Source organism: Cupressus sempervirens, chromosome 1 (genome assembly GCF_028749045.1).
Source record: "Cupressus sempervirens isolate cs-2001-9-10 chromosome 1, ASM2874904v1, whole genome shotgun sequence".
NCBI lineage: Eukaryota > Viridiplantae > Streptophyta > Pinopsida > Cupressales > Cupressaceae > Cupressus > Cupressus sempervirens.
Genome location: NC_143118.1, coordinates 258,064,012 through 258,089,227, shown reverse-complemented (window position 1 = coordinate 258,089,227; position 25,216 = coordinate 258,064,012). Strand labels below are relative to the sequence as shown.

Here is a 25,216-nt window from a genome sequence, read left to right as displayed (position 1 = left end):
TCTCATGTACTCCACATAAGGAACTAGCTCCAAGAACTTTCTCTCATACTGGGCCACCGTGAGACCCCTCTACTTAAGATCATGAAACTCCTCAACCTACCTCAATCTAAAATGCTTCAATAAATACCTATCGTTGAATTTGTCCACAAATGACTCCCATGTGAGTGTCTCTATGTCTACTCCCCATATTGTCTCCTACTACTTCCACCAGTTGGAGGCATCCTCTCATAACAAGTGTATGGTTAGGTGTTCCTTTAGATTTCTCCTATGGGTATGTAATCCAAAGTACCTCTGCAAACTCTATAGCCATGCCTCCGTAAGTGTGCCATCTATGGTACTAGTGAATATGGGTGGCTTGAGTCATAGTAACTCACTAATCTCATCCCCAATATTTCAAGGTGCTCTCACTAGTGCTTGCTCTAATGAAGGGGGTGGCTCTATTTGGTGTACTAATGCTTCTCCCTAATCCTCTACAAGTCTAGGTGGGTTACTCCTACTTCTCTCCCTAATATTGACCCCATGCCCCTCTACACCCTATTGTCTAGGCTATGGAATGATAGGTGGTAATCTCTGTTGCACTACCCCAATAAGATTATTGATAGGATTCAAAACCTAATCAATATTTAGAGGTTTCCCCAATGGGGGTCCTCCCACATATTATCCTACCCCCTCTTGGCTTGTTGGGTTTTCTCTAGGACCTCTAGCCCTATGTCAACCATTGCTAGTGACTACAAGCATCCTACACAAAATTTTAGTTCATAGGTTAGACATAATGGGTTAGGTTCCTAGTGTTGTAACCAAAGGGTCTGATGCCATATTGTCATGCCCAAGAAATTGAACAATGCAAAAATACAACTAATTAATTTTAAGCAAGAGAGAAATCTAAAGGTAAGATACATAATCTATTCTTAAACTTAGAGGTGCTAAGGATAGATGATGGGATGAAGTTTGTTCCACTCAAAATCTATATTTCAAGTTTCCTATGAGATGGTCACGTAGTTACTTATTACTAAATGCAAGCTAAGTTTTATGATGTTATGGTTATAAGCCCTTTGCCTTCAATACTCCAAATTAAGATGCTTCACAATGCATGTGAAAATCCAATTTTTGAGACAATGGTTCTAGGGTATAGTTTCACGAAGATTTTTTATGATTATCCTAATTGTTTTTCAAACACATGTTTCCCTACCACAACTTACATACACATCTACCCCTATGAATTCCACTTCATTTAGTTGCATAAATATATTCCTCTTTGAAGACCTTCTTACTATCTATTTTTATTTCTTTTCTTTACCCTAATCACTTGATTATGCACTACTATCTATATCTTTGTTATTATTTATTTTAATTGATTCATTTTATTTATTTATTACTAATATTATTTTTATGTTTCTTTTAATTTACTAATTTTCCCATAAATACTAATTTTATACCTTATGTCCTTACCTTACTTTTTAAAGACTAACCCCTAATTAAGTTTTGTAACCAAACATTATATAAAAAAAAAATCTCAATTAGAACTATTCCTTAATCTTATGCTACAAGACCACTCCTTAGCAATCATCTTTAATTAACATGTGCATAAGAAGATTAAAATACAATTATTCTTAACTAATCCCACTACCCAAATTTCATTAATTTCTTAAGGCTACTCCTAAGTACCTCTACCCAATTTTTGTGTCCCCAAGTGTTAATTTACCTAGTTTTTTAAGCCAATTCCAAACACGTTTTATTATTTTCTGACATGTTTTCTTGTAGGTAATTTTAAATATGTAACTTTGATAGTCAATACCTTTTGACTGGGCATTCTTCATGAGATGAGATTCAATGGGTTACAAGATTATAGAAAAAAGAATCAGTATGCCAATTTTTAGAGCTTGGTCAAAGGTTCAGATCAATTTTTAAGGCTAGTCCAAGGACCTTCTGGCATTAAATTGACAATATATAGGAAAGTTGTAAAATGAGTTTCAAATTCATTTTTAATGGTTGAATTTATTTCCAAATTAGTGCCAAAGGGTGAATGAGTCAGTTTTATATTTGTCTTCGAAAAAGAATTTTTTTTTAGTCAAACCCACTTGGGGCCCAACTAATTTCATCAGATTAATAAGGCAAGTGGATTAATAGTATTTTTAACAAAGGGGGGATTCTATCCATGAAGATGCTATAGATTTTGTTGAGACTGAGTATGACCAAGATGGTATTGATGTTTGGTCTAAGAGGCATAGTGGAAATGGAAATTGTTAAGCCTTATCATGTAAGAGATAGAGATCTCTGTCAGTTTCATTTAGATGATTCTATAGAATTTTTGAAGGGGATAACTCTAGAGACAATTCAAGACAAAAAAAAAAGCATTGAAATGGTTTAATGTTTAAGACAACTATCTAGTTTTTAATGGGCTGAATCAATACTACAAGGGTGTGAGGCATCTAAATTTTGCTATGTAAATGACATTGTTCTGTCTATTCTATAGTTATTGAGACATCACAAGCCTATTTTGTATATTGATATAGACATTGACCATGGTGATGGAGTTGAGGGAACTTTTTACACAACTAATAGGGTCATGACTATTTCTTTTCAAAAAATAAAGATTATTTCCCTAGTGCAGGTGATATTCGAGATGTTGGATATGGAAAAGGAAAATATTGTGCTATAAATGTCCCCTTGAATAATGGAATTGTTGATGTAAGTTTCCAATCTCTTTTTAAATTCGTTGTTCAATGAGTGATGATAGTCTATGATCCTGAGGTAGTTTTGTTTCAGTGTGGAGCTAATTCCTTGGTGGGAGATAGACTAGGCCATTTAAATCTTTATGTAAAAGGCCATACAGAGTGTGTGTGATACATGAACTCATTCAATGTGCCACTTTTTCTCTTCGATGGTAGTGGATACACAATCTGAAATGTTGCTCAATGTTGATTCTATGAGATAGGTTTTGCAAGGAAGGAAATGGAATAAATCAAACCATGGAATCCATGAATCATGTTTTGTTCTCTCCCTAGGTAATAAGCAGGAAGAGAGATGGTTAGATTGGGAATAAAAGTGATGTCATCATGCTCATCAATACTCATTGAATCTCAGGTGGACTTGATAATGCATCCTATTGGAATCACACTAAAATCAGCTTCATCAACCTTGGCCCATTCATTATGTTGTACTTGGGCCATTACCATTGTTTTTGCTAATGACAAGAATAGGAATCTTGGCTCAACCATATTCTGATTTAGTGGATGAAGTGCTCATATCAATCGCAACTTCAAAGAAATGGGAAATAGGGGAGTGTTAAATCCTAAAGCTCTTCATACTTTGGGCTTAACTAAGCCTACCGAGATATCTCTTCAACAGATTGCCTTTTCTGCAAAGGAAATTGAGCTAAAAGAATGGAAGGGGGATATCCTAGTACTGGGTGTGTTTGAGAAGGATGTATTGAGCGGTATGTCTAAGAATGGAAGAATGAAAGAGTTTATTGGATATGTTAATGGCTTGTTAAGAGAAGTTATGAAGATGGAGGTATTGATGAGGACTTGATTAGTATCCTACTTATATAGATGCAAAGGCCACTACATAAGTGTAGAGCTCTACGTGTTATGAAAAAGAATCCAAAGTTTCAATAGAGACAAAGCTATGAGTAGGAAGATGCCATCAGAGAAAAGGAGTAGGAACAATAAGATCGTTATCCCACATGCCTTGTGTTGGAGAAACCTTTAGTGTTTAAATAGCATTGCACTCATAATACATTGTGTCTATGAGACATGAGCCTTTTGGAAGGCAAGCTTTCTTGGGGGCCCACTTGGCCAGCCAGTTGGCGAAAAGTAATAAATTTTGAGGTGAAACACAAATAGAGGTCATCAAGAAATGCAAGGATGCCATAAAAAGTTGGAAAGGGTGTTGTAAAGGTTGAAGTTTTTTATTGTTGCCATATCACCACCAGAAAAGGGAAGGGTCTCACTAGTAGAGACATGGCAACCTCCTAGAAAGTGGAGATTCTAGCTAGTGATCTACCAAAAAAATAAAAAATTTGACAATGGTAAAATGAGAATGTGGGTCCTACTTGTAGATGTAGTCAGAAAACTAGATCATGACACATGGTAGTTAGGTAGTATGTGCATTAAGTAGATGATGATGTGATGATAACCAAACGAACTACAAGATGTCACATGGCACAAATCTCAAGGACGGTTGTAACAAGACAATCAAATCTCAACAACACACTAGATCATGCCATGTGGTAGATCGGATGGATGTCACTATGTTGCTAAGGAGAAGTTGCACACTACTTAACATAGTGATATAATGACCATGACATGGTATGATTAGGTAGCATGCTAATGTGGCAGTGAGAAGAACAAATTAGGTGATGCCATGTGGTGCGAACTATGCAGGTCAAAACTAATGTAGATGTGACACGTGGTGCATTGTGGGTGAATAGGTGGTAGATGTTGAGCAAATGAGAGGGTGCCATGTGTCAAGTGATTTGTTTAGTGGGTCCAAGCTAGAGGTAATGTGGCACAAGCCAGCCTAGTAAGGGATGCCACATGGCAACTTGGGTGGCACCCAATGGGCCCAATGTGGTGAAATATTAAATTTTGAAATCCAAATATGCCTCATTGATAAAAAAAATTTGAAACTATTAAAATGCATCTCTATAGTTATTACTATAGAAATTTTAAAATATTTCAAATGTTTGAAAAAATATTTGAAACTATTAAAATGCGTCTCTATAGTTATTACTATAGAAATTTTAAAATATTTCAAATGTTTTCGCATTTTAATGTGAAACTACAAGTGGAAGCTTTAACTTCAAAAGGGTATAATACGGGAAAATTTTATCCAAAATGGGCACTCTAATATACCATTGAAACAAGGAAGAGACAAACTTTTTGAATATGAAGTCAATTTTTGCACAGCTATTCACCAATTTGAGTTGTAAGAAAATTTTTGATTCTTGGGGCATTCTTAGTAGAATGAACAGTTTTCACCATTGAGCATCAAAATTGGTTAGAGGATAGATTTGAAGACTTGTTGAAGCCTAAATGTGGAAAAAATAATTAGGAAAAGATTATATTGCATTCTAGAGGCCATTTTAACTGATTTTCCCTTTTTCCTTGAGTTTGTTTTGGCATCAAAATTAGTTATGATTTTCAATCAAGTATCTTAGATATTTCTTACTTATTGAGGCCAAATGATGGGGATTTGATTCACCCATTACAGAGAGAGATTGGAGATTCTTTTCATTGCTAAGAGAGGGAATTTCAAGTGGACACATATTAGATATAGAGCAAATCTAGGAGTTCCTTCCTCTATATCATTCTCTTTCTCATTATTTGTGTTGCTTCCAATTTTTGGGATGAAAAAGTTTCATTGCTGTGATACCATTAGGGGTTCTAGTTTTTGACATGTTTCCTTAACTGTGACACCATTCTTTTACCAAAATTCTCTTATATGAATAGTATTAGTACAAATTATAGAATAAGTTCAGATCTATTAGGTGTTGAATGTTTTCATTTCATGCATTTGAATGTATTATTTCAAGGAAATTAATACAAAGAAAAACATATGATTGGGTTTTATTTTAAATCTTGTCTCTTTTCTCAGTGAGCTATAATATTTTATGATCTTTGAATAAAGAGCCTAGGTCATAGCTGTAGTCCCTTAAGGTTATATGTTGCTTCGTTGTTGCTTGTAATTCAAGGAATTATGTAAATTCTTTAGGGAATGAACAGGGCTGCAAATTTATTGAGAAGGTTATAATGTAAGAATGTGATTTAGATTGAACACAAATGTCTATTTACAAGGTGAATGGATAGATCAAATTTTTGAAGATACGAATATGTCTCAGGTATCCATATGTATGTGATTGATTCATGGAATTTCCCAATAGATAAGGCACTAATTAGCTATAGTGTCATTAGTTCTTACTACTATATATTAGGGGTTTTGTTTAATTCAACATTATTAATCAAATGCTTTTCCCCCTTTCATGTTGAAGAGTTGAAAAGTCTAACCCTTAATTAGCTTATGAATTTCTTAGATTTGCATTTAGCTACTATAGATCTATGTTATTGCATGATTTATTAGGATATGTAAGGGTTAAATATGCTGATTATAGATTTAGGAATATTTGTTTGCACTAGTATCATATTAATTAAATTTTAGGTCCACTCACCTAGGTCTTGCAAAGCTTGAAGTGATGAAGTGTCTAGCCTTATAGTTGGTCCTATGTCTAAAATGATATGTTAAAGATGGGAGTTAGCTGCCCCTAGATGTGTCATATTATCATCGGGGTAATGTAAAACCTATAACGTTTTAAAACACCAATAAAATGGTGACTTTGCTAGGGACATAAGAAGGAAATACATTTTGTTACAAGGAAAAGAATCTCTGGTGTTAATTGGATAATTCAGTCCTTAGACAATAAATAGCATTTTTCAAAATTTGTGTAGGAGGAATTTGCTATAGCAGTAGGGTTATGAGGTGCTTTCCATCTCTTTGTTGAAGATTCATTGTCTCCCAGTTATGCATTATTCCTAGCAATAGTAGTTTTCAAGGGGTTACAATGATTGTTATATTGATGTCATTTAAAGGTTTTGATATGTTTCTATCAGAATTCAAAGTTAATGTCACATTCTTTAACTTTTTCAAGAATGTGAAATTCCCGCATCATTGAATAAAGTTTTCAAATACCTATTGTAAATTCTAGACCAGCTTGTTATGTTTTGCAAGTTTGGTAAATATTTTCTCACTAAGTGAGTGCTAACTCAAAGTGATATCTCTACACCACTACTTCATGAATGTGAAGGTTTTCTGATGGAAACAATAGTTGGAATGCTAATTTGAAGAATGTATCTTGAATTATTGACAAATGGGTGAAAGAATTAGGTGAGACACAATGCAAATGTGACTAAATCTAGATAAGATCTGAATCTACTATTATTTGCAGCATTCAAGTAGTTGCAGGCATCAGTATTGAAAGTTATTTTCCACTTTCATTTGATTGCATTACCATGAAAGTAAGAATTACAAAAGATTCTCCATCAAATGGCTTTTAGCATTAAATAGGAGAATGGGTTAATATAGTTAAACATACTTTATGAGAGGTAGATTTAGAAAAAGTGTTTTTATATTTTGAAGTATGTTTGAAGTTGAAATTAGTATAATGTATTTTGAGATTTATTACAAATTGTGAATCTAAGTATGCGTGGTAAATGAGTTTTAATTGTGAAGAATATCAAATTTCTTTTCATCAAATATGCAGCCAATTAGTGAGAATCATAAATTTTTTTTTGGCAAGAGATATATACCATTATGTTTTAAGGGCATTCATGGTTTCTCAAACCTTATGCCATATAACCTTAGAAAATATTTGCCTAAATTAAGTGGGAACCATGAAGATTCAGTGAGTCATAATGTTTAGATGTTTAGTGACTTGGTTGGTGATTTTGAGATTGCTCATGAAGACATTCTTATGAAGCTGTTTGTTCAAACTTTAGAAGGTAATGCTAGGGATTGGTTTTCCTTTCTACTAGCATGTATGATTTCATCTTGGGATGAATTATTTTCAGCCTTCATGAAGTAGTTTGGGGAAAGAATAAGAATATCTGATTATGTTGATAAGTTCTTGAAAATCCAAATTAGGAAAGTAAATTAGTCTCTAAATTTAAAATCAGATTTACAAAGGTTTTAAATGACATTCTTGAAAGTTATACGATAGATGATCAAGTTTTTTTAGTGGTATATCTTAGTGAATTTGACAAGAATATGAGTTACTTGTTGAGAGATAAAGAGCCTAGGACTTTGCATCAGGCATTCATGACAACAATAGAGATTGAGAATAACATAAAATATGGCTTGACTAGAAGTCATTTCTCTAAAAGTGTTTGCCAGAAAGATAAGGTGCAAAAATCAATGTCAAAAGGAGTGTTTATTTTTAGATCAGCAAATAGTTACCCCTACTATTGTAGATAATTTTGTTGAAAATTCAAAAATACAAACATATAAAGATAATGTCTCTTTGTTTGCAAAGAAGAAATGATTCCCTTCTTGCTAAATTGAATGCACATTTTTGTAGTATTGCAATAGCAGAACATAAAGTTAGTTCACTTGATGAAACATACATATAAGATGTAAGCTCAGTCACTCCTTCTCCTATTAATGATTTGTATTGTGCTAAAAACATAACAAGTCATGAGTAGGAAAGGTATTCATCTTAAAATAAGGACGAAGAAGCTAAAATTTATGTGTCAAGTGATGAAGGCGAATTTTCTAATCCAACATATTGTGAAGGAGCATCATGTGAAGACAATGGTGAGAGTTATTACTTGAGTCAAGATGAGGATGGTGATAGTACATATGTGTCTTCATGTGAATCAGATGCAAATTAGGAAGAAGAAAGAAATGACAAAATTTTTCACTCTTATTTTGGTAGAGGTATGAGTCCTTTTCCTAAATCTAAACGTGAAGTTCCATTTCAGAGTTGTACAAGTTAGCTTGAGGTTGAAAGTTGTGAAGAAAAGTTGTCTACACAATACGAAGATAAAGAGATTGTTTATAAGGATGGATTACCTAATTGTGTAGATAAATGTCTTGAAGATATATGAAGTAGTAACCAGCAATATAAAAATGATTTTTAAGTTAATGCATCAGCATCTAAAGATAATTGGTTTGCAAGACATTTTAATCACCTTTATGAAGACAATGAGAATAACATTGATTTAATTTCTACATGCTTTGTTGATGGAGTGGATGTTGAGTTTTCATATAGTTCTGATTTTTCTTCACATGCAAAAAGTCTCCATGAAGATGAAATGGGTAGAGAGTTTAAAGTGTATGATAACACTTTATATGGTGAAAATATTGATGATGATCAGCCCATTTTTTGTCAAAATGTTCAAAGAGGGTCATTACATAGAGTTATCAATCCTTTGTTTGAACAGCACATGAAAGTTTTAGATTTAGTGGAGAATGATTTTAATGATGATACTTTGTCCTATTGTTGTGAGACATCATATTTTTATTATTTTGATTTTGATAGTGAAAATGATGATTATGTTGCATCTCATGATATGAATAACAAGGTGTTTGAAAAGGTTGTTAATGAAAATCAGAATGCACCTTGCAATGAGTTTTATGATGAACTTTCTAATGAAAAGACTAATCTATTTGCTGATTGTGAAGAACCATTTGAAGATTATGGATTAGTTTCAGATTCTAACATTGATGACATGTGTGAGTACCAATCAGAGTGTTCATTTGAGTACAATCTAGTTATGCATAAGGATACACATTTTCAAGGTATGTGTGATCCCTTTCCCCATGTTGAATATGATGCCTTCATATTTGAGACTAGTAGCATGCATGATTCATTTGTTAGAGGTCTTCAATTTCATTCTAATATTTTTGAGCATGTTGATTAGTACTTTCATAATGAGCAAGTTGTTGAAGAAAGAGAATCAAATTTTTATATGCATTGTGAAGGCCAAGGTTTAGATTCAGTTTTGTTGAGTGAGTTGATTTAGAATGATAATCTAACTAGTGAAGCTAATGAGGGAAGTATTTCTAGTTTACCTCATGAAATTTTAGATGAGAATCATGTTTTTGACAGAGGTAAAGGTTTTTGTTGAAGTTTGGTGGCCCGAGGCCATCATTTGTACATAGTAGTAGTTGTTTTTTGCTTTCAATAAAGCTGTTCGAGAGGAAGTTTTTGCTATTAGGTGTGTGGTCTGCTTCTCCCAAAGATTTGAATCCTTGCCATGAACATAAGGGACATGCATTCCTAGATAGAGCCACTATTGGCACTCAAAATTGTAGCCCTGATTTTGAGCACCATTGAGAAAATTAAACCCTATAAGCACTTTTTGATGCATGTGTACCTGGCTATCCATTTGAGGCCTAAGAGGTGTTCAATGTTTCTAACACCTTCAATTCAGTATGTCTAACTATTCCATGAAGTTAAATTTTGATTCTGAATCATTTCGTGAAGTCCCATTTTGAGCATTTTTCAATTCTGCATTTTTGCCAGTGTCAAACACCAATAGGAGGCCATGTTTGCAACTAAATATTGTGCACCCAGTAATGTCTTGTGACTCACCACTTTGGGAGTACTTAGTGTCCATACCATAGAGCCTATGTTTCATATTTGAAGTTGTTTTCAATCCATTTGACTAGGTTTTCAATCCTTCAAAGTTGGTCTTTAAATGTTGTCATGCTGATGCAATTAGTTCTAAATTTTGTGAAGCCCTATTTGACGTGTTATAACTTTGACCCAATTGACCAAAATGATAAAAAAAAAAAAAAAAAATTCATTTTAGAGGTCAAATACTTGTTATGTTTCAAGTTTGAGCTTATGATGAATCCGTCTGATTAGTTTTGAAATGCAATTCCAAATGCAATTTTAAATTTCTTACTAGTGTCAAGAAAGGAGAAGATTGATCTATACCCCTGTTTGTGATTTCATAAATTTGAATTTGTAATAGGTGAGGTTGAATGGATTATACCACTATGTTTTATTCTAAAAATACTCTAAGTGTGCCAATTTTCAAATCTTGACAAACCCATTTGCACACTTTTCTAGGTCCATTCCATTTGCAAAAAAAATTTCTGCCATTGTTTCAATCTACAAAATTTTGAGTAGCTCACTTTGACCACTTGCCAGTTGTGCCCAGTTATTTTTCATGAGCCCAAATTGAAAATCCATACTCTACTTATGATACTGAACCAACATGATAGTTTTTGTGCCCACAAGAGTCAATTTACTCAATTTTTGAAGCCAATTCCAAATGCATTTTATTGTTTTCTAACATGTTTTCTTGGAGGAAATTTTAAAGAAGTAAATTTGACAGTCAATATCTTTTGACTAGGCATTCTTTATGAGATGAGATTTGATGGGTTACAAGATTGTGGAACAAAGAATCAGTATGCCAGTTTTTAGAGCTCAGTCAAAGGATCAGACCAATTTTTAAGGCCAGTCTGAGGACCTTTTAGCATTAAATTGATAGTATGCAGAAAGTTGTAAAATGAGTTTTGAATTCATTTTTAATTGTTGAATTTGTTTCCAAATGGTGAATGTGTCACATTTGCAGTTCAATTGTTTGAAAATGAAATTTTTTTTAGCCAGACCCACTTGGGGCCTAACTGATTTCATCAAATTAATAAGGCAAGGGGATTAAACATATTTTTTAACAAAGGGGGGATTTTGTCCATGTGGATGCTATAGATTCTATTGAGACTAAGTATGATCAAGATGGTACTAATGCTTGGTTAGAGAGGCATAGTGAAAATGGAAATTGTTAAGCCTTATCCTGCAAGAGATAGAGATCTCTATCAGTTTCATGCAGATGATTCCACAAATTTTTTGAAGGGGATAACTCTAGAGACAATGCAAGACCAAACCAAAGCATTGCAATGGTTTAATGTTTGAGAGGACTATCTAGTTTTTAATGGGCTATATCAATATTGCCACACACATGCTAGTGGCTCTATTAGGTGTACTATCAAGCTTAATTCCAAACAATGTGACATTGCAATTAATTGGGCTGGAGGTCTTCGTCATGCACAAGGGTGTGAGGTGTCTAAATTTTGCTATGTAAATGACATTGTTCTGTCCATTCTAGAGCTACTGATATACCACAAGCTGATTTTGTATGTTGATATTGACATTCACCATGGTGATGGAGTCAAGGGCACTTTTTACACAACTAATAGGGTCATGACTATTTCTTTTCACAAATATGAAGACTATTTCCCTGGTGCAGGTGATATCTGAGATGTTGGATATGGAAAAGGAAAATATTATGCTATAAATTTCCCCTTGAATGATGGAATTGATGATGAATTTTTTAATCTCTATTTGAATTCATTGTTCAAAAAGTGATGACAGTCTATGATCCTAAGGTAGTTGTATTTTAGTGTGGATCTAATTCCTTGGTAGGAGACAAACTAGGTAATTTAAATCTTTCTGTTAAAGGCCATGCAAAGTGTGTGTGGTACATGATGTCATTTAATGTGCCACTTTTGCTCTTAGATGGTAGTTGATACCCAATCCAAAATGTTGCTCAATGTTGGTGCTATGAGACAAGTGTTGTAAGGAAGGAAATGGAATAAATCAAAACATGGAATCCATGAATCATGCTACGTTCTCTCCCTAGGTAATAGGCGGGAAGAGAGATAGTTGATTAGGAATAAATGTAGCATCATTGTGATCATCAATACTCATTTCATCTTAGGGGGCTTTGATAATGCATCCTATTGGCATCACACTGAAATCAACTTCATCAACCTCAGCCCATTCATTCTATTGCACTTGAGCCATTGCCACTACTGTTGCTGGTGACAAGAATAAGACTATTGGCTCTACCAAATTCTCATTCTATAGATTAAGAAATCATATCAATCAAAACTTTAGAGAAATGGGAAATAGGGGAGTGCTAAATCCCAAAGCTCTTCATACTTTGGGCTTAACTAAGCTTGTCGAGATATCTCTTCTGCAGATTTCCTTTTTTGCAAAGGAAATTAAGTTGAAAGAATGGGAGGATATCCTAGCAGTGGGTGTGTTTGAGAAGGATGTATTGAGTGGTGTGTCTAAGAATGGAAGATTGAAAGAGCTTGATGGCTATATTAATGGCTTGTTAAGAAAATTTATGAAGATGGAGTTATTGACGAGGACTTAATTAGCATCCTACTTATATAAACACAAAGGCTGCTACATAAGTGTAGAGCTCTACATGTTAAGAAAAGAGAATCTATAGTTTCATTAGAGAGAAAGCCATGAGTAGGAAGATGCCATCAGAGCAAAGGAGTAGGAATAGTAGGATCATTATCCCACATGCCTTGTGTTGGAGAAACCTTTAGTGTTTAAATAGCATTGCACTTGTAATACATTGTGTCTATGAGACACGAACCTTTTGGAAGGAAAACTTGCATGGGGGCTCACTTGGCCGACTAGCTAGCAACAGATAATAAATTTTGAAGTTAAATGCAAATAGAGGTCACCAAGAAATGCAAGGATGATGGAAAAGTTGGAAAAGGTGCCAGAAAGGTTGAAGTTTCTGGTGGTCACCATGTCACCATCAAAAAATGGGAGGGTCTTGCCTATAGTGACATGGTGACCTCCAAAAAGCTGAGATTCTGGCTAGTGACCCACCAAAAAGCTCAAAAATTTGGTAATGGTAAAATGGGAAGGTTGGTCCCACCTATAGATGTAGTCAGCAAACTAGATCATGACATGTGGTAGTTGGGTAGTATGTGTGGTAAGGAGATGATGATGTGGCAATAACCAGACCAACCACAAGATGCCACATGGCGCAAATCTCAAGGAAGGTTCTAACATGGCAAGCAAATCTCAACAATGCACTAGATCATGCCACACAGTAGATCAGATGGATATCACTATGTCACTAAGAAAAAGTTTCACACCAGCTAACATAGTGACATAGCGACCATGAAATGGCATGATGAGGTGGCATGTTGATGTGGCAGTGAGAAGGACAAATTAGGTGATGCCATGTGGTGCTAGCTATGTGGGTCAAAACTAATGCAAATGTGACACATTGTGCATTATGGATGAATAGGTGGTAGGTGTTGAGTGAATGAGAGGGTGCCATGTGTCAAGTAATCTATTCAGTGGGTCCAAGTTGGAGGTAATGTGGCATAGGCTAGCCTATCAAGGGCTGCCACATGGCAGCCTAGGTGGTGCCAAGTGGGCCCAGTGTGGTGAAATATTAAATTTTAAAATCCAAAAATGCCTCATCCATAAAAATATTTGAAAGTATTAAAATTCCTTTCTATAGTTATTACTATAGAAATTTTAAAATATTTCAAATTTTTTTGCATTTTAATGTGGAACTTTAAGTGGAAGCTTGAACTTCAAAAGGGCATAATAGGGGAAAGTTTTATTTGAAATGGGCACTCCAATATACCATCAGAACCAAGAAGAGACAAACATTTTAAATATGAAGTCAATTTTTGCATAGCTATTCATCAATTCAAGTTATAAGCAAATTTGTGATTCTCATGGCATTCTCAACAAAATGAGCAGTTTTCACCATTGAGCATCAAAATTGGTTAAAGGGAAAATTTGAAGACTTGTTGAAACCTGAATGTGGACAAAACAATTAGGAAAAGATTATATTGCATTCTAGAGGCCATTTAAACTAATTTTCACTTTTTCCTTGAGTTCATTTTGGCATCAAAATCAATTATGATTTTCAATCAAGTATCTCAGATATTTCTTACTTTTTGAGGCCAAATGATGGGGATTTTATTCACCCATTGTAGAGAGAGATTAGAGAGAGTCTTTTCATTGCTAGGAGAGGGAATTTCAATTGGAAACATGTCAAATGTAGAGTAGGTCTAGGAATTCCTTCCTCTATATCATTCTCTTTCTCATTCTTTGTGTTGGTTCTAGTTTTTGGGAAGAAAAAGTTTCATTGCTGTGATACCATTAGGGGTTCTAGTTTTTCATTGTGAGACCATTGGTTCTAGTTTTTGACATGTTTTCTTGAATCTAACACCATTCTTTCATCATAATTCTCTTGTATGAACAACAATAGTGCATATTATAGAATAAGTTTAGATCTATTAGGTGTTTTATGTTTTGATTTAATGTATATGAATGTATTATTTCAAGGAAATTAATACGAAGAATAATAGATGATTGAGTTTTATTTTAAATCTTGTCTCCTTTCTCAGTGAGCTATAACATTTTATGATCTTTGAACAAAGAGCCTAGGTCATAGTTGTAGTACCTTAAGGCTATATGTTGCTTCATTGTTACTTGTAATTCAAGGAATTATGTAAATGCTTTAGGGAATCAACAGCCTTGCAATTTATTGAGAAGGATATCATGTAAGAATGAGATTTAGATTGAACACCAATGTCTATTTACAAGGTCAATGGATAGATCAAATATCTAAAGATACGAATATGTCCCAAGTATCCACATGTAGGTGATTGATTCATGGAATTTCCCAATAGATAAGGCCTTGATCAACTATAGGGTCATTAGTTCTTACTGTTGCATATTAGGGGTTTTGTTGAATTCAACATTATTAATCAAATTCTTTTTCACCTTTCATGTTGAAGAGTTGAAAGCATAGCCCTCACTCAGCTTAGTAATTTCATAGATTTTCATTTAGCTACTATAGATCTGCATTATTGCATGAGTTATTAGGAGATATAAGGGTTAAATCTGTTGATTATAGATTATATTAATTGAATTTGAGGTCCACCCTCCTAGGTCTTGCAAAGCCTAAAGTGAAGAAGGATTTGGCCTTATAGTTGGCTCAATGTTTGAAAAGATATGTTGAAGATGGGAGTTAGCTACCCCTAGATGTGTCATATTCTCATTGGGGTAATTTGAAACCTATAATGTTTTAAAACACCAATAGACCTTAAACCCATAAAAATTGCTTTTAAAAAAAATTAAAAATTCTTCATTATACTATGACTGGGTTTCAGGTTGCCTCCTAGGATGGGGGAAATATATTTATTTATTTTTTCATTTAATCATTTTTTTTTAATGTTGTACTGACATAGTACTTCATACACCCATATGGCATTATATAATATATTTTTTTGTATACTAATTGGGTAGCCTTCATAACTATGATAGTTGAAATTTATAATTTTATATTGCTAGGGGTAAACTATATTTATTTTATTCTAATATTACTATTATATTGACTATAATTTTTTGGAATAGATCTAGTTGAGTTGCCATACATTTTCTAGCAAGTAAATGTGCACCTACAATCTTCTTTGAAATTAAACTTTTTCCTAGTACATTATCTATAATTGTTTATACTTAGGTTGATAAAATTGAATATTGTATAACGTATTATAACACCTCTTTAATCTAGCAAACTAATGTATTACACAAGAAAATAACATCATACTAACAAAATCTAATTGTAAGATATTCTAATATGAACATAAATGAATCTTTATTTGCTGGTAAATCCATGAACATCAAATATTCAAATTTTATAATTATTTCCATTTCATGATTTAACTAAATATGAATCCACTAGCTTTTGAATACATATTCTACAACTATGTATGAATCAAGATTGAGCATGTAATGCATCTAATTATTTCTATGAGCATGAAGAATAATAGGTCAACAATGGATAGTCTAATTTTCATCATATTGATGCTTACATTGATGCTTAACTCTTCTCTTCAATACATTCCTATCCAAGATTATGAACCAACAACGTCAATACAATAAATCTTTCTTTCATGATCCTCTCAACTTACATCTAATAATTATCAAGCATGCACATAAGGTGATGAAATCATCATATCAAGATATACAAGTGGAGGAGCCTTTTTACAATACATAGATGATTCACAATCTCTCTAATAACAAATAAATGAAAATAATAAGAACTCTCATACAATACAAACTAATTTACATAACAAGATGGAGTTTGTTTCTCCACTTTCAACACAATACAAAAGAGTCTTCTTCTCCTATGCAATGAATAGACTACATGAACTTCAAGTTTCTAAGATCATCAGGTAAATCCTACAAGATAGAGACAAAAATGGGAACCATGGAGGCTCACCTCCCAACCTAGGACTCAAGGAGTCCACCCACCGAGCTTGGGGAAACAAGAGACAAATGGTTACACACCATGAAAACTATAACAAGACAAATTTAACACATCATAACATAACCCATCCCAAGGCATGCACATAGATTCTTCCATAGAATCAAGATATAGGGCAAAGGTGGGCTCTCTCCATGAGGATAATTTCAAATCCACGAATCTCATAAAATTACATACTCCAATAAGTAACTCTCCCTCTCAAGGCTTTTCATTATCTTCCCCCTTCATACAATGTCTTATACCTCCCAAGAATGCAAGAAATCATAAAGTCCATACTCCATCGAAACACAAAAGTCATCTCCACACATGGGAGAGTTTCTCAACTACATGGGTGAGCCCAACTAACCCCTTCACCCAAGCATCTCTTCCCTCCCAAGAGTGAGTGATGCTTCATACCCAATTTACACAACAAGCAACATGAACAAAACAAGATTCAAGAAATAAATCACATAAAACTTTACACATTCAACATACATACAACAAGATTTCTCATCACCAAACCACATCTATACCATATAAAATTTACAATGCAAGGAAGAAGAAACATATCAAATCTATAATTTAATGAAGGACACCATGGACCATGAATACCAACCTCACTCCAAGAAATGGCAAATGAAATTTTTTGTAGAGCTCCCTATCCTCTTTCTCCAAACCCTAAATATCTCTAAAGTTAGAGAGTGGGCAAGAAGGTTTCTAGTTTGGCCATGCCCCTATATATTACTCCCATTTTCGGATTTAATATAAAATGCATTATTTTTTGGGTCTCCTAGGTCTTCTAGGAACCCTAGTGGTCACTATTATCCCACTAACTCAAATTATTAGCATGGGTAGGGTTTATTTTCATCACAAATTCACCTTAGAGCTACTTTTCGACCCTCACAATGCTAGGTAAAGTCCAATTCCAAATTTCTTATGTGGTAAGAATTGTTTCCCTTACTAAATAAAGGCAATTGAGTCTAATTCATAATTAAGGAAATTAACTTGAGATAAGGTGGCTACATGATCCATCTTTGGAAATATGTCATTTCCACATAACAAGTACAAGTGTCAAGTGACACACACAAAATTCCACTATACATCACACATGACATGTTCTAAATCTACTCATGAAATTCATACTATACACATACATCTCACGTTTACAAAATAAACACATCACAACAAAGTTTACAAATCTTCTAAAGATTTAGCTTGGCAGTGTCATATTAACATGTGTTTATACCTTGTTTCTCTGTTATGTTCCCATTGTTCCTTTCTTGCACACTAAGCTCGAGCATGAGTAATCCAATGAAAAGTCTCATATAAAATACATATGAAAGTAAAGATACATGATAATTTCATTATTCTACAATTCACATATAACACATTTCATAATTAACTTCCTATTCTCCATCATTTTCTTACATACATTTAATCATTAAACCTCAAAAATCTTCATATTACTGACTTTCTTGGCAAGATTAATTTAAGCACTTGAATCACAACATAATTTCATTTTCTATGATAAAAATAAAATATAGATTAAACATCCATTAATTCATTTACTATGCCAATTAATTCCTTATACAGATCATAGTCAAAAATGACAAGGTAAATATCATCATATAAGTAGCAAAATTTATTGTCCATCAAGTATTAAAATATATGTCAAGATATCCCATCCTAAGTCACAAAATAAAATATAGTAGCTATGTTTTGATGGGTCGGGGTGAGGCCTCACGAGATGAGCTCAGGGACAAGGAGCCACTACTCAGAGAGGTTGAAGAATTGTTAAGACAATATCCTTCACTAGTTGTGAAGGAAAAACAAAAGGAACTACCACTTGTCTGGAGCATAGGCCATAAAACTAATTCGGTACCTAGAGCAAAATTTCCAAAAAAACCTACCTACAAGCTCATACCCTTGAAAATGAATAATTAAGTTGAAAAGTGTTATAATTGTTAAAAAAAGAAGGATGACAAGTAGAGGCTATGTGTAGATTCAAGAAAAATCAATAAGATCACAATTAGGTATGGGTTTCCCATACCTAGGATTAAGGATCTAATGGATTATCTTGGAGATTCATGTCTATTTTTCAAGCTTGACTTAAAATCAAGATATCACCAAATTGGGATCAAGAAGGGAGATGAATGGAAAACAACTTTAAGGAATAATGAGGAACTACATGAGTGGCTAGTGATTCCATTTGGCTTGAGCAATATTCCTAGCACCTTTATGAGATTGATGTCTAAGGTATTAGTATAATTCATTAGAAAATTTGTAATAGTCTATTTGTGTGACATTTCAATCTTCAATAGGAATAAATAAGAGAATCTTGGAGAATCTTGGAATGGTGATAAAGAAATTTCATGAAGAGAAGTTACACATCAATTAGGGAAAGTGTGATTTTTTCAAATATGAAGAGAAGTTTACTTTGGTTTTTTTATTTCAAAAGGTTTCCTAAAATAATAGAGAGGATTTTTCAATTTTTGAATTAGAAGGTTACAAAACTACTTGCCCTAATGCTACTTAGCTTTGATAAGACATTTACTATGGAGTGTGATGGTAGTAAAAGTGTTATAGGAGCAATACTAAGTTAGGAAAATCATCCCATTTCATTATTCTTAGAGAATTTGAATGAAGAAAAGCCAAAGTATTCCACTTATAATCTTGAAATATAATCCATGGTACAATCCTTGAAGAAAAGGAAGAACTATCCCATTCCAAAAGATTTTATATTTTATACTAATAATCATGCCCTCAACTTTCTAAATAAACAAAATAAGCTCAATCATAGACATGTTATGTAGGTGGAACAAATTCAACCCTTTACCTATTTTATAAAGCACAAGAAAGAGACTACAAATAAGGTGGAAGATGCTTTGATTAGAAGCATACTTGCAGTTGAAGAAGTCAAGTTGTAGAGTGTCAGATTGGAATCGATCAAAGACCTTTATAAGTTAGATTCTAATTTTAGGGAGGATTATAAGACTTATTTGGATTATGCTAATACTTTCCATAGTGAGTTATTTGATTATGTATTGTAAGATGCACTATTATTTAAAGGTAGAAGACTATGCATGCCTAAGTTGTCAATGAAGGAAAACATCATCAAAGAAAAAAATGGTGTACTTAGAGGTTGTTTTTGGGTAGACAAGACACTAGAACAAGTGGCAAGATTCTACTATTGGCCTGGAATCTAGAATAAGCTAAGGAGATATGTTGAGAGTTGTTTATTTTTCCAAAGAGCCAAAGGGACTAGTCCACCTCACAATAGGTGTATCATAGTCATACTCTAGGACATGCTTAAGAATAATATATTCAAACCAAGGACTATTTTTCTCACTATGAGATGCATTTAATCTTGTCAACCCAAGGATGAATACTTGAAATGGTCAGCATAGTATGTGCACTAGGTCTCTTAATGAGTCACTAAGCTTATGCTACAAGAAAGTAAAATACAAGGAAAAGAACTTACACTATTTTTGTAGGAAACTAACACACTTAACTCTATGAATACTAGAAATACAATGAAAGGCTAACAAATAGTCCAACTTAGTTCATCCACTATAACTATTCTCACATATACTACAAGAATATTCATGAAGTGTGATGCTAGAGGAAGGAACTTTCAACTTCTACTTACAATACTAAAAATTCTTGGAAATAAATCTATACTATCCTAATCTAATCCACCTTCCAAGTGAGCCCCCTTGGTTGGCTTAAACTAAACTACTAACATAGGATAGAAGCCAAAAACTATTTCATTACATTTTAAAAATTCATTACATAACACATAGAACTATAAAGTTAACAGTCTATTCTCATAAACTCTTTTCTTCTAACTAAACTAACACACTTGGTCTAATTCCTATACATAGGAGATCGATGTTTATTTTGAAATAGAATAGTAAATAACCTAGCTATAAATCTATAGGAGAGAAAGAAGGAAAATAACAACTCAAGGTAGGAAGAAGAAATAATGGCTTAAGGTGAGAATAATAAAGTCTAAACATCTACTCTCTATAGCAATAAATGTAGAGAATGCAATGAGTCTTCATAGCTCCACCATACTCATTGTCATGTTCTTTAGAACTATTACAATTTTTCTCCACCATGGCTACACCTCAGTGTTCTTTTCTCCTTGAATGCTATTGACACTCATCTTTGAATTCTTTGAATTATCTTTCAGCCTCATTGCTAACAGGTTAGTTATAATGCAAAGATAATTGCAAATAAGCTTTTTCAAATTAAATTCAAATATAAGAACACACATTTTGATAATTATATGAAATACTACATCATATATATGATATTGGAAAAAGATGACATACTATCTACCCATAGGTTAATCATTGGTTTAGGTAAACATAGATCCACAAATTTCTTGATGAAAATGAAATAGAGTATTAATAAAGTATTTATAAACTATCATGAAATAGAGGTAATAATTAGCCTCATCATCTTCCCCCTAGTAAACTGGCGCTTGTCCTCAAACATGGAATTTCCTAGTTAGTGACCTAAATTCCCCCACTTCTACTCTTCCTTTCCTACAGCTCTTGGAGGTGTAATAAAATCCTCATATTCTTTTTGAAACCTCCCTTCTATTTTCCTCCTACAACTTGTCAAGTTTACCACCATTAATGTCATATAAAGGCCACATGAGCATTGGAGGTTGCATAGTGAGTGGGTACCATAATTTGGGTCTAGCCTATTTTCCTAGCTCTAAATACTTTGGAGCTAGGTGAAGGGTAGCTTCCAATTTGATAGGACTATGTGGCTCTAAGTTTTTAAGTGACTTAGGTAATCTAGCCCATCTACACCTAGCACCAGCCATAGCTTTTTGGAAAGGAAAGTAGGGTAAATTCTCATAATTAGCACAAGCCTTGGTTCTAGCAAAACATATTCTATCCCTTATTCCTTTGTTGTTATCCCCATAAGTTAACCTAAACCCATCCTTAAGAACTTCTTCTAGTTTGTTGCTTTTGGCTCTTAATGGTAGGGGTTTTGTCCTTTCCTTGTCTCTATAATTATTCAATTGCCTATCATAGTTTTCTTCATTAGACATCTAGGACATCAAAGCTCTTAAATGTACATATCCAATATAAAGTAAAGGGTTCCATTGGATTTTTGAAGAGATAAAAAAATTATGCACATATAATTCACAAAGAAAATTCTGCTATCAAGATGGTACAGTCTAATATAAACCCTAAAATTCCTAGGCTAATTTAAACTCTGCATTGATATTCTTAAGGGTTAACATGAGTTGGAACAAGATAAATTGTTCTTTTAAATAGAGAGCATAAACTTGTGGCAAATTTCTACAGGTAAGTGCTTGATTAGCCAATTTGAGGGCATGATCCATCCTTTGTTTTTGATTCAGAAATTGCTCCTTTAAATCTATAATTTTTGCATTCAGAGACACTATATCTTTCTTCATTCTTTTCCTCTCCTCTTCCCATAAGGCCTTAGCAAACATATCTTTTCCAAACAACTAAAAAAGGAGTTTCTACAAGGTAATAAAATCAATGTCTTCATCATGGTTTCTTTTCCTCTTTCTCTATTCCTTCCATAATAGTTCTACAACATTAATCATCCATGTTGATTTATAGGGAACTAGGGCAGTATTTGGATAACTTGCTTAGGAACTGTTTCATCCCTACAACTCAAAGTACCTAGTTGATCTGTGAGGGTATCATTTGGATTTTCATTAACCTCAACCCTACATTCCTTGTTAGGGTTTTTAGGAATGTTTTTAGTTTCAAGGTGAGGAGGAGAGTGGTCAAGAACAATCTATACAGGGGATTCTTTAGTAGATGGCTTGGATGAGGGGATTCTTTGGAAATTTATCCTTTCTTTGGAAATTTGTCCTCTCATTCTAGGACTTCTTCTTACAGGGCTTTCTTCTAATATCATAGCTATCTTCTAACTCTTCCTTTTGGTGTCTCTTCTATAGGAGTAATTGTTGTAGGACCCTTCTTAGTTCTCTTTTGCCTCACAAGTATAGGGTTTGGCTCTTATTTTATTGGAATAGAGATTTGTTTTTGTTTTCTCTTTGTTTGGCTAGAGGTAGGGTTCTAGGTTTCTTGAATAGGTGAAGGCACATCCTCTTGCACATTTTCTTGAACATTTTCTTATATGTTTTCTTGTACATTGCTTTGCACATCCTCAGTTTCATACTCTTGGGTGCTTTGTTCAGCATGTTCATTAGTGGGAACTGCATTCCCCTCACTAGGTTGTTCATGCAGGGAAGCTTGGGGTTATAAGGTTTTGGCTTGGACAAATTTTGCCCATGACAGGGGAGAAACATCCCTAAGTGACCTTTCTATAAGTAATTTAATTAGGGCATAATGGGTGATGGAATTGTCTTTTCCTTTTTAAGTTTCTTCTACACTAATACACAACATATTGTACAAGACATTGGGAACATTAACTAGATGATTATTCCTTGTAAAACTTAGCAATTTAAAATGATGTGCATGTAAATATGAAAACATGCCTTCACATGTGAGATACGTGATAATGTGCATGGCTAGTTCATTGTATAGCAGCATAAGAGACATTTTCTTACATCCTTGCTTGATAATGTCCATCTGAGGGTTGCTTAGTATGACAAATTAAGCTCTGGCTGACTTGGCATCATGAGTGTTGGGATAATGTTCTCCTATCACTGGTAACATTGTAACTTCTACTATACAGTCCTCTATAGCAACCACTATTAAGCCCCATATAGAAGCTTCCCCTTCATCAAATGTCCTTGTGAATTATGTGGTTGTTTGTTCATCATATGCAGTCAAACTTAAAAAATACCCTAACTATCTGCATGCATTGAACATCCTCATAGCTTCTACATCTGAGAGGAAAATAGTATACTCTATAGGTTCTCTCCTCTGCAATTTTCCACCCATTCTTCTTTAACACTTCACTATCTACACTACTTCACTGTTTCCCCCTTACAAATTCAAGCTTCAATTGTTTTTTTACAGACCATTTCACATTTCATATGACACATAATTAATGCCATAATGATTCATTATGAGCAACAATATGTCTTTAATGAGAGTAAGTCATGGAAGTGTGTGAAAATCATCTGAAAATAGGGTTAAAATCACTTAAAATTTAAACACAAGTCACATCACAACCTGACAATAAAATTATTCAAAAATAAGGGGTATGACACCTAGCCACTTGTGTACTTAAGGAAATATGAACATTTGGAAAAATCTTTATGATTAAATGTAGTCATTGGATTTTAGTAACCTTCCTTGCCCCATATGAAATAAGGACAAGTGTCCACACTTGTTAGACTTGGTATAGGGGTAGAAAACTGACATAACACCACCATCATATAAAGAATGTAGTATTAAATATAATTAACAAAATCTATGGACTATAAATGAATTATAATTTGAAAATCTTATACTTGGTAATTGATTGTCACACATTCCAAATAGGTGGTGGAAGTGATATTAGTGACAGCATCTGTTAGCATCTCACAGGGTTTATTAAAAGCATGACAAATTGATGATGTGGAAAGTGGGTGGATGGAAGATAAATAAATGAGATGAGGTGGATGGGTGGAAGGTAAAGAGATGAGATGGAATGAGAAAGTGAACATTATATGGACATAAAGTTTTTATCATGAGCATGCACAAAGAAATTAATGTTGAAGAGCAATAGGAAAAAGGTGGACACCTTTGGCTATAGGAAGAGTTACCTTGTTTGTTTTTGAATTTGGCCATTGGAACTATTGCAGGAAGTCTTCTTTTGTTTGAGGTTGTTTATATAATTTGAGTTTGTGACCATTGAATAATAATTTGAAAGGTACTATATAAATGGTAGTTAATTGAATAGCTCCATTATCAAAGGCATGACTAATTTCATATGGTCCTAGCCATCTTGTTTGTAGCTTGCCTGACATGTCTTTAAAGCTAGAATCATCTAGTAGTACCCAGTCACCAAGTTGAAATTGTTTACTGATAATATGAGATTCATGCCATTGTTTCATTTGCTTCTATATAATTTTAGTGTATTATAAAGTATCTTTGTGCATTTAATCTAGAGAGTTAAGATGTAGAAGACATTCTCTTTGTGCTATAGGAAGTTCAATTTCTAGCTCCATTGTAATTCTCAAAGTTTTGTGTTCAAATTCAATGGGGAGCATTGCTACCTTTCCATATAGGAGCTCAAATGATGTGAATTCTATAGTAGTCTTCCATGTTGTTCCATAAGCCCAAATAGCTTCTTATAATCTACTGGTCCAATCCCTATGATGTAGATGGACCATTTTTATTAGAATGTTCTCCAGCTCACGATTTGTGACCTCTTATTGTCCATTGGCTTGAGGGTGATAAGGATTAGATTTTTGGTGCCTAATGTTATACTATTTCATCAACTTTGAGATCATATTAGAGGTAAATTTTGCACCTTGGTTAGTGACTAGCTCTTTTGGTACACCATAGTAGGTAAAAATTTCTTCATACAGAAATTTTACAACTTTTTCATCACAAGCATACTTCATGGCTTTGACTTAAACCCATTTTTTTAGGTAATTAGTGCACACAAGAATATAAGATTTCCGATTAGATGGAGGATCAATTGGACCAATGAAGTCCATGCCT

General features: G+C 33.7%; 2 pseudogenes; both read left to right on the top strand.

The window, feature by feature from the left end:
* The first annotated feature begins 2,233 nt into the window (after nt 1-2,233).
* LOC149577115 (histone deacetylase 1 pseudogene) lies at nt 2,234-2,922 on the top strand (annotated as a pseudogene).
* Nucleotides 2,923-11,278: 8,356 nt separating this feature from the next.
* Nucleotides 11,279-12,102, top strand: LOC149577114 (histone deacetylase 19 pseudogene; annotated as a pseudogene).
* Nucleotides 12,103-25,216: the final 13,114 nt, after the last annotated feature.